The sequence below is a fragment of the Phaenicophaeus curvirostris genome, chromosome 19 (assembly GCF_032191515.1).
Source record: "Phaenicophaeus curvirostris isolate KB17595 chromosome 19, BPBGC_Pcur_1.0, whole genome shotgun sequence".
Taxonomy (NCBI): domain Eukaryota; kingdom Metazoa; phylum Chordata; class Aves; order Cuculiformes; family Cuculidae; genus Phaenicophaeus; species Phaenicophaeus curvirostris.
The window spans coordinates 14,339,898-14,350,157 of NC_091410.1; positions in this window are offsets into that span (position 1 = coordinate 14,339,898).

A 10,260-nucleotide genomic window follows, 5' to 3' on the forward strand; every position below is an offset into this window, starting at 1 on the left:
CCTCGCTGCTGACCTCCCGCCCTCTCCGCCTCGCCGGGTCCTCCAGCATCACGTCCCTGCGGAGCAGAGGCCACGCAGGGCAGCACCCGCGGCACCCGCAGCGAAGGACACGGGAAGGGCAAGGGTGGGATAAAATCATCAACCCAAAGAGGATAGAGCCAGCGGAGCCACCCAAGCTCCCACCCTGGGGACACCCCATACTCACGGCGGCCCCGCTGCGGTGGCCATCCTGGCGATGGGTGTTTCGGGGCGGCCGGCCAGCCTGTGCGGCACCGAACACCCGTGCTGTACAGCAGCGCTTCGGAGAAGGGAGGAGCAGGGGAGGACAGGGAGGAGGGCGAATGCAGATTAGCCATGGCAATAATCCGCCTCGGTGGCCCATTTCGGGGAGCAGCGGTCGCCGTGGGGTACGGGGAGGATGCTCGGCCGAGGGCACCGGGAGGCGAGGGCGGCCGAGGAGGGAAGGAGTGGAAAAAAGATGGAGAGAGGCAGTGGAAACGCTGGAGGCAAAAGGAGCCGAGAGCCAGAAATAGCCCCAAGAAACCCAAGCGGGTGCCGAGGATGGGGATAGGGTTTCGTTTCTGCCGGGAAGCAGGATCAAGGGCTGCCCATCCCGCTAGGGAGTCATTTTGGGGAGAAAAATGACCTTTTTCACTGCAAGGAGAAGGGTGCAGGGCACTGCTCCGTGCCCGGGAACTTGGAGCCCAGGGGCTCCCCCAGGCACCAGGGCCCCCGAAGCTCTGATCCCCCCCTGTTCTCCTGGTGAATCACCCCGACAGATGAGAGAAGCCCGTGCATGGGCCAGGACCTCCTGAGCCCCATTTCTGTACAAATAAAGGCTAAAAAATGGTTTGCTTCTCGCTGCAGTGCTGCGTTTCTTCTGTTTTGTTGTTTCTCCTGACCCCAAACCCACCCATCAAAACCTCGATGAACACTGACCTCTAGCAAATGCCCTGACAAGGCATCACTGGGGCATCCCAGCCCCAAACTGGGACCAGCTCAGCACCCCCAGAAACAGCAAATTCCTGCAGCGCCTGGCAGGGAAGCCAACCTCACACCCCGAGGTGCTCCAAGTCCCAGGGGATCATCGTCAGACCCTGGAAAATAATAACAACAATTAAATCAATCACTCCTGCTGCAGAAAGGGCAGAGGCGAGGGTGCGTGAGGGACCCGCTGAGGTTCCAGTTCCACCGTCAGAGCTCGTATTACCGAAGATCATTTCCAGAGGCCGGGGCGCTGATGAATCGCGGTGGCGTCTGAAGCCCAGGAGGCTGCCCGGGCAGCGACTCGTGGCGATACGCAGCGTGGCTTTCGTCACCCGCTCATTAGCGAGGGAAGCCCACGGCCAGGAGAGCAGCCACGGTGTCAGAGCCAAAGGGGCAGCGGGTACGGCTGCTGGGTCCCCTCCCGAGTGATGCCTTAATCTTCTTCGCACCTAGGATGTCACCACGAGGGATGGTGGCAAAGCCTGGCTCCGAGGGTGCCGGGTCGCCCTTCGGCACAGCCAAAGGTCTCACCTTTGGTGAGAGCTGCTGTTGCACAGGAACGGGGCAGAACTGGTTATGTGGTGGTGGCTGAGGAGGAGGAAAAGGGGTGGGGGGTCAGTCCCACAGCCAAGACCCCTCTGAGCCATCAGGATCCCACTGCAGCCGACGGCGAGCGTGCTGGCACGTGTGGGCAGGGGCAGGTGGTGGCATCGCTCCATCCTGGGCAACCACTAGGACCCGAGAGCGTGAGGAAAGAATAAACAGTGCATTGAAAACCACATGGAAGAGGCTGAGTTTGGGCTTCTGGCGAAAGCATCAACCCCGTAAGAGTCTCTTGCACCAGGCAGCAGAAAAAGTGGGATTGGTGGTGCCCATGGGGGAGCAGCACTCCCCGCTGACCCCCCCAGGCCCCCCAGCCCATGGGGCAGAGCCTGCTGCAGCCCCCAAGGGTGCGTTTCCAGCCCCAAACCAAGAACTGGCTCACAGCCCCTGCAGCCCAGGGCATGGTGGGGCAGAGCCTCCTTGGCAGCCCCTGCACCCCTCCGGCCACTCACCCTGCAGACCCTCCTCCTCCTCCCCAGGGAGGAAGGTGCAGGTTGCAATGGGGCATCATCAGCTGCCCTGGCTGCTGCACCCAGACACCCCCAAACCGACACCCTCTTCCTCTGGCATCACTGGGGCTGCAGATTCTCTGTTTTAATACCTGGGTTTGGATGGGGTCCCTCCCCTCACTCTTCCAGGCCAAGCACATTTGGGTAATTAACTTAATAAGGGATTAATTACCACCCTCCCCTCCCCAGCAGGGAGAGCTGAAGCACTGTCCTCTTTGCCTTTTGGGGTCCGGTAGAGCCACGGGGTCCCCGGGAAGGAGCAGTTGCTGGGGTTTACCAGGTCACCCCAACCCTTGGTCCCGATGGCTGAGCCAGGAGCTCCACCTGCAGGCAAATCCCTCCTCTGTCACCCCCAGGCAGCTCTGTCCCCCCAAATCCAGGCCCTGGCACAAGGATGTTGTGCGCATCCCGAGCTCTGCACCCGAGCAGCTCCCAAAGCCGCTGCCAGCCAGGAGCTGGGTCCCGCTCACCCCCAGGGCTGCCCCACAGCCGGGGCACCGCGACCCCCCAACCCTGGATGAGGAAAGAGCAAAGGACGAGCCCAGGGAAGCCACAGAGGGACTGGCAGCTCCATGTGGCGGCTGCTCTCGCCATCACGTTCCCAAAAGCAGGGGATGCTCAGCCCTGGGCTGGGGGCTCCTAAGAGCCAAGGTCCAGGCTGATCCGTGCGACGGGGCGAGGAGCTCTCGGTGGGTGCTGGGGGGTGGCAGAGCCCCTCAGCCTCCCCCCGTGGGGTGCAAAGTGCCCTCCCAGGCACCAGCACCCCTGCACAGCTACAGCTGCTCCCCGAGGTTCCGGTCCCTCGGTGCCAGGCTGGCACGGGGCAGGCGGTGCGGCAAGATCCTCAGCAGCCCACGTGCTCCCAGCCGCTTGGGATGTGGCCAGGCCACGCTTCTAACCTTGAATAAACACCTGCCCCCCACACCTCGCCGTTCACGGGGCACAAACGGCCACTTTGGGTGATGGAAACCTTCCTGCTTGCGTCCGAGGGTTCCTGGAAGGAACTGGATCCCAGCAGTGGCTAATCTGGCTGGTCGGTTTGTGCCGGCCGGCGTGGCGCAGACCGGATGGTGGCGAGACGGGGCGGATAAAGCCGCGCTGCCCTGTCCCGGGTCGTGCACGCGCTGCCAGGAGGCACCATGGATGGAGGCTGGTGGCCTCATCCAGTCTGCACGGGTCCAACGCCTCGGGAGGAAAGCGGCCAGGAGGCAGAGCCCCTCGAAGGGCACTGCCCAGACAGAAAGGGGCTGCAAGCCCCACAGCCCCAGTGTCATTCCCACCATCTCTGCGTTGCTGCCACACCTTCCTCACCCCTGTCTGAGCCCTGGGTGGGTGCTGGGGCAGCACATGTGGGGAACCGCTCTGCTAAACCTCGACGATGTTCACCCCAGGGTGAGAAAAACCAGGATTTATCCACCAGCAGCAGCTGGAGAGGGAGACATCAGCTTAGCTCTGATGCTGTAAGCTTCAGGGGCCACACGGTGCAGCAGGACCCGAGACCTCCCGGCTCCAGGGTTGGGATGATGGTTCTCCAGGTCCCAGCCAGGCTGGTGCACGGCAGGGATGGGACCACGAGCATCTCCTGCTCGCAGAGCAGCCAGACCTTGGCACAGCACATGCACCACGAGGCTGCGCGTGCAGAGCGGGAGCTTCTTCCTCACACAGGACCAGACACGTGCCTGGTGTCAGCTACGCCGTGGAGAAGGCAACCACCTTCCTCCCCTCCTTTTCAGTAGCTGTTTGCAAGCGTGAGAGACCCGATGCTCAGGGAAAGCCCGGGGTGTAAGCGCAGGCTGGCGGGCTGGTTGAGACCCACACCAGCGCACGGTGCAGGAAGTTTATTCAAAACCAACTGAAAACCAAACCCAGCACAAAACCCAGCCTCGAGCCCTGAGACATCCCTTTAAAGGGCTCAAAACCCACCACGGAAGCCCATCCCTGCCCATGAGCATCCCAGATCCCTGCGGGGGCTCGCTGCATACCCACCACCAGCCCTTTTGGCCAGCACCACCAGAATGTCCTGATAACCGGACAGCATTTTCAGTTTTATATCTCAGCAGTGAATAAAGCAGTTGTCATCCACCCCCTGCTCCAGCCCAGATTAATTTGCAGAGCCTGGTTGGAGGTGTCAACTAATCACAGACTTCCTCCACTTAGCAGCTCAGGGCGAAGGTAATCACGGGTTTGGGTGCCTCTGCTCTTGCCCCGACCGAAACTGCTTGCCCCCACCCCTCGGTCCCCAGCGTCACAGCCTGACGGGTGTTACACAACGTGGGCGCACGGCGGAGAAGCCGCGGGCTCCATCCCGCTCAGCTTCCAAAACGCCAGGGATCGGATGCTCCTGGGCCAAGCCTGCGCCTCCAGCCCTCAGAAATGAAATGCGATTTTCCCTGCAACTCCGGTACTCGGCTCGCTCCCAGGTGCCCTCACAGTCCCCGAGCCGGAGCCACCAGCGCCGCACGTGTCCCCGCGGGCAGCACCAGCCCGGCAGCGCCCCAGCGCTCACCCACGCGAAACTTTTACCTCTCAGCACAAGCAGGGTAACTCCAGGCTCCATCCTCCACCCTCTCTAGGAAAGAGGGACGTTTGCAGCCTCCCTGGAGGCTGAGGACCCTGGCGAGCAGCCCTCCCTGCAGCTGCTCTGGGGGGCCAGGGCTCCCTGCGGCTCCCCAGCCCAGAAGAGAAAGGGTTTGGGATGAAGGGTAGGGTTTGGGGCCAAGCACCTCTCGCTTTCTCCCCTGGGAGGGTTTGGACACGCTCTCCAGGGCTGTTGAGTTCCCCCAGCGTTAGAAACCAAAGCTAAGGCAGACACCGACCAGCACCCGTGTCTGGACTCCATCGCTGCTCTTTCTGCTGTCAGGAGCTGTCGAATCATTAGGAAACGAATACATTAGGAAAAAATTCTTCACAGAAAGGGTCATTGGGCACTGGAACAGGCTGCCCAGGGAAGTGGTTGATTCAGCTTCCCTGGAGGGGTTTAAGGGACAGGTGGACGAGGTGCTAAGGGACATGGGTTAGTGATTGATGGGAATGGTTGGACTCGATGATCCAGTGGGTCTCTTCCAACCTGGTTATTCTGTGATTCTATGATTCTATGAATCCAGAGGAACCAGGCATTGCTGCTGGACAGAAAGCTCAATGCTCGTTAAGAAGCCTGTGCATGGCTTTAATTGGCCAGAGGCGGGTTGCACGATGCTGGGCCGTGCTCTGCCCCGGCGCTGGCTCTGCCCTGGCACAGCGAGTCGGTGCCATCGCGGGTGCAAAGAGCCACTGGGCGCTGCTGCCCCAGGCGGGTGCCGCTCCGGCCGTGAGGTGAGGGCAGCTGGCGCCGTGACGTAACCCACCGTGCCCAGCAGGCAGAGCCTGCGAGGGAGTGAGCCGGCCGGCCGGGCTGGGAAGCCAACGCGTTGTGTCACTCCTTCGGGATGGAAGTTTGGTCGGGAGCCAGAGGGCTGCCGAAATCCATCTGGATTCCACGAACGCACCCCCATCTCGCGTGGCCATAACCTACTACCCCGCTTTCGGCCGCCGTGGGGAGGTGATGGCTGAGCCAAAGGTGCCCTCCAGGGTCTGTTGTCCCGGCTGTGCCTCCCTGCCAGGCTTGGGGACACATCCAGCCAGTGCCCTGGGTCACCCAGGGCAGCCCCGCGCCGAGCAAACTGCCTTCCCAGGCTGAGCTGCCCCGAGCCACTGTCCCTGGGACATGCCCGTCCATCCCAGCAGGCTCCGCCGGGTGCCAGCGTGTCGAGGGCAGGTTGTGTTTCTCCTCCAAGGGGAGCGCGATGCACCCTGCCAGCCAGAGGGATAACTCACACGCTGCCCGGCAGCTGTTTCATCAGCACAGCCAGACCCACACAACCAGTTAGCTTGGAAAAACAGGGACTCTTCTAATGACACCTTTGGAGCGGTGGTGCTCCGCATCCCCGTCCAGCAGGGGAAGATCCGGAGGAGCCCAGAGGAGGTGGTGGGTCGGCTCTGTCGGGCACACAGCTGCACCCCCAGCCCCCCGGCAGCACCGGGTGAAGATCACGTCCCCATCCCCAAACCCGGCATCTCGCAGCCTCCCAGGAAGCCACGAGCGCCAGGAAAGCTTTCCTGCAATCCTGCGACTGGTTTTGCTGCAAAAGCAACGTCTCCCCAGCCCCGTTCCTCCAGCTTTCCCACTCCCCCCATGAGCTGTTGCAGGCAGAGCCAAAGAGCTGCTCCTCAATCCCAGCCCTGGGAGGCAGGAGCCACCCTCACCCAACCAACCTCTCCGGCGCGTTTTATTGCCGCCTTCGGGAGGCCCCGCTGGGATCGGGGTCAGCGGCGGGAGGGCAAAGTGGGGCAAAGCGAGAGAGGGAGGAGGCCCAGGAGAAAAAATAGGGCTTAGAATAGAAACCAGGTTAGGGCTAAACTGTGGGTGGCAGGAGCTGTCGCGACAGGTAAAGCTGCTGCCACTGCCAGCCCCGGGGACCAGGGGCGTCCGAGCATCCGCAGCATCCTCAGCGGCTTCACCGAGGGTGCAGGGTTGCCAGTCATAGAATCATAGAATCATAGAATAACCAGGTTGGAAGAGACCCACCGGATCATCAAGTCCAACCATTCCCGTCAAACACTAAACCATGCCCGTTGTGACAGTCACTGGGCTTGAGGACACGGGGAGAGGAGCCACAGCAGTGAACTGGGCACAAAATGAACAAGAGCTCAGCCCTCAACCCATCCCTTCACCCCGCGAGGGCTCTCCAGGTCCATTGGGTGGATGGGGTTCAGGACTGCTCCTCCGGAGGGTCCTTGCTGCCCAAGCAGAGCCAACGCTGGGGCAGGCAGAGAGAGGCTCGGCACAAACAGAGACCCAGAGTTCGTTAGGAGATGTAGAGGGAGATTTTCCCCCCTTTCTTCCTGAAGGGGAAAAGAACAATCAACAATGAGCCAAGTTTGGCGCAAGTTGAGATAAGACCAACCTCCCACGGGGCTCGTGGTGGCGGGACAAGCGTCACCGGGCACTTGGCACAGCGCAGAGGGTTCCGTGAAGTGCGCAGAGGGCTCACGAGGCACCGCGGGCGCTGCCCCAGCACCCCCAGCCCGGGGAGCTGCCAGCAAACACCATCGCTCGACCTCAGCTGGGTCCCGGCCAGCTGGACCAGGCAGGGCCATCGCGGGAGCCGATAGCGGGATCTACAGAGCGAGGCCAGAGGTGGTTCTGGGAACAGCCTCGCTGCCCGGTGGGAGCCTGCTTCCCAGGAAAGATATCGCCTTCCCGCACACGGCGTAGGTGATGCCTGGAAAACAGAGTGACTTGCTGGAATGGGGTGAGTAAGACTCGTGTTTTCTTGGGAAAAGGGGTGAAACCAACCTCCTTGGAGATGACGGAAAGTTCCACGGCAGCACCCAGGACTCATCCAGGACGTGGATCGATGGCTTTCCCCAGCCCGTGGACCACTTCTCACCCAGGATTTCACTCCAAACTGGAAGAAAAACCCACTGTTATTGATGTCAAAAACATCCCCATCCCCACAAACTCCCGCAGACAGCAGCTCTCCCTCCTGTTCACCACAGAAAGTCCCATGGTGAATAAAACTACCTTTCTGGAAGGCAAATAGCTGGTGGCGGGGCTGGTGGGAGCTGGGCAGGGGCTCTGGATCAGGGAGGGCAGGGAGAGGGCCAGGGGGAATGGTTTCCAGCTGGAAGAGGGGAGATCGAGATGAGATCTTGGGAAGGAAAGTTTTCCTGCGAGGGTGGGGAATGCCCCTTGTCCTGTCACTGGCTGTCACTAAGAGGAGTCCAGCCCCATCCTCCTGCCCATCAGATATTGATGAACACTGTCTCTTCTCCAGGCTGAACAGACCCAGTGTTCTCAGCCTCTCCTCCTAAGAGAGATGCTCCAGTCCCCTCCTCATCTCCATGCCCTCCACTGGACTCTCTCCAGTCATTCCTTGTCCTTCCTGAGCTGGGGAGCCCAGAACTGGACACGGGGCTCCAGATGGGGCCTCGCTAGAATAATTCTGGGGTAGAAACAGTGTAAAAAGTCGCTTTTCTTTATCCTTCAGTCCCAACATGGCCTTATCCTGCTGTGAGGGCTGGATAGCCCTTGGCATCACCTGGCCCGGGGCTGTTGAGAAAGGGGGTTCATGGTCCCCTGCGGAAGGGAAGGCACCAAACCCACATCACCTCCTCAGAGACACGTGTCCACCGGGTGCCCAGGGATCCTGCTCATGCCCCTGTCATGGAAAGCCCCCCGGGAGGGACCTGCGGCGTCCAGCCCCACCAGCTCGCACTGGGCCAAACCGGCCCCAGCTCGGGGACACGATCCCTGGCCACGGGCTGCTCCTGCCCAGGGAAAGGCGGTTCCAGCACGTGGCATTCCTGCCCGCTGGAGCTGAGCGCAGCCCGGGGCCGGGTGAGTAACGCCTTCGGCCGCCTGCCTCGAATACCAGGGGCTGATCTATCAGCCAGGGCCAGCGGGCAGGGAGGCGCGCTGCTCCGCTGGCACCCAGGGGCCCCCTCGGCACCTCCAAAACGCCTCCTGGGAGCTCAGGGAGCCTCTCCCTGCTCCTTCGAACAGGGCTGACCCAGCTCAGCACCGTGTCCCAGCATCGCGCAGGCTGCCCCGGCTCTTCTGCACCCTCTTCCACCCACTCACACCAGTCAAGCAGTCTCAGTGTCCCCCTCTTGCCATGGCCCTTGAGCCACCAGCCAGGGACTCTGCTGTCCTTCACTCCAACCACCCCTAGACACGGCTCTTGCACACACAGACACCGCCAGATCCTCTTCACCCCTCTCCAGGTTGGCTTTTCCCCTCTCCGGGTGCTGCCCAGCCCCACTGTGCTCCTCTAGGCAGCCCGGGCATCTCTCACGGGTACCACTCTGGGGTGCCCCTGCCACCAGGGCTTTTGCAAGGGATGCCTGGCACGGGGCAAGGCTGTTGGCATTCCTGCAGGCATTACTCCAGAGCGGGAGCAGAGCTCTGCTCTCAGACACGCCGATGTTGCTGCCTGCACCCTTCCCGTGCGAGGTTGTATAACACCTTGCGTCAGGCAGCTCTGGGCCTCGGCTGAGCCGGCTCCCGGCACCCCAGCAGGTCCCAGCGCTCTGGGTCCCCTCTCCCCGCGGTGCCCTACGGCTCCTCTGAGCAGCATCTTCCCCACAGAGGCTGGCAGGAGCTCTGCCTGGTCCCCGCTGCCACCCGAGGATGCTCATCGTCCACCGTGGGCAGCCCTGGGCACAGTCCTGCTGCACACAGAGCAGCCCTCCCAGTCACCTTTGAAAGCAAACCAAAAAAAGGGATAGTTTTTTGCTTCTGCCTGGGGCATAACAGCAGGATGCAACCAGAGCAGCTCCTGGACAGCAGCAGAGATGAGCCCAGTGCTGTCCACAAAGCCTCCACCCCCCCCCAGCCATCCCTGCCCTGCTTTCCAAACCCGGCCGGCCAGGTTTCGGGGTGCTGGAGGTGCGCCAGAGCACCAGGGCAGCAGGGTGAAAGCCTTCCCCGGTGCCCGAGCAGGCAGGACGCCGCGCCAAGAACAGCACGCGCGGCTCACCTCCTCTTCCCAGCCCCCAAAACACGAGCTGCACCCCTGGGGAGGCGCAGCCTGCGGGGCAGCTCGTGGCTGCTCGTCCGTGGCCTCGAGGGCTGCGCGGCACCCACGGAACCGCAGCCGAGCCGCTCGCACCAGCATCAAGGGCCCACTGACGCCTCTCGGGCATCACTCATGGGATCACAGAATCATAGAATCATAGAATAACCAGGTTGGAAGAGACCCACCGGATCATTGAGTCCAACCATTCCTATCAAACACTAAACCATGTCCCTTAGCACCTCGTCCACCCGTGCCTTAAACCCCTCCAGGGAAGGTGAATCAACCACCTTTCTGGGCAGCCTCTGCCAGGGACCAATGACCCTTTCTGGGAAAAACTTTTTCCTAATGTCCAGCCTAAATGCTGAGGGGCTGCGAGGGGTCTGCCTGGTGCCCGCGGCCCTTACGTAAGGGAGGGGAGAGCAGCGGGGATGCGCCCCGCTTTGTAGGTCAGAGCATGGAGGTGCGGGGCAGCTCGGGGACTGGGCTGGGTCAGCCCGTGAGTCAGTGCCAAAGGAGGGACCGGCACAGCGGAGGCTTTATTAGCAGGTGAGGGGTGGAGCGAGGCTCCGCTGGCAGGTGAGCAGCCACGCCGAGACGCGGCG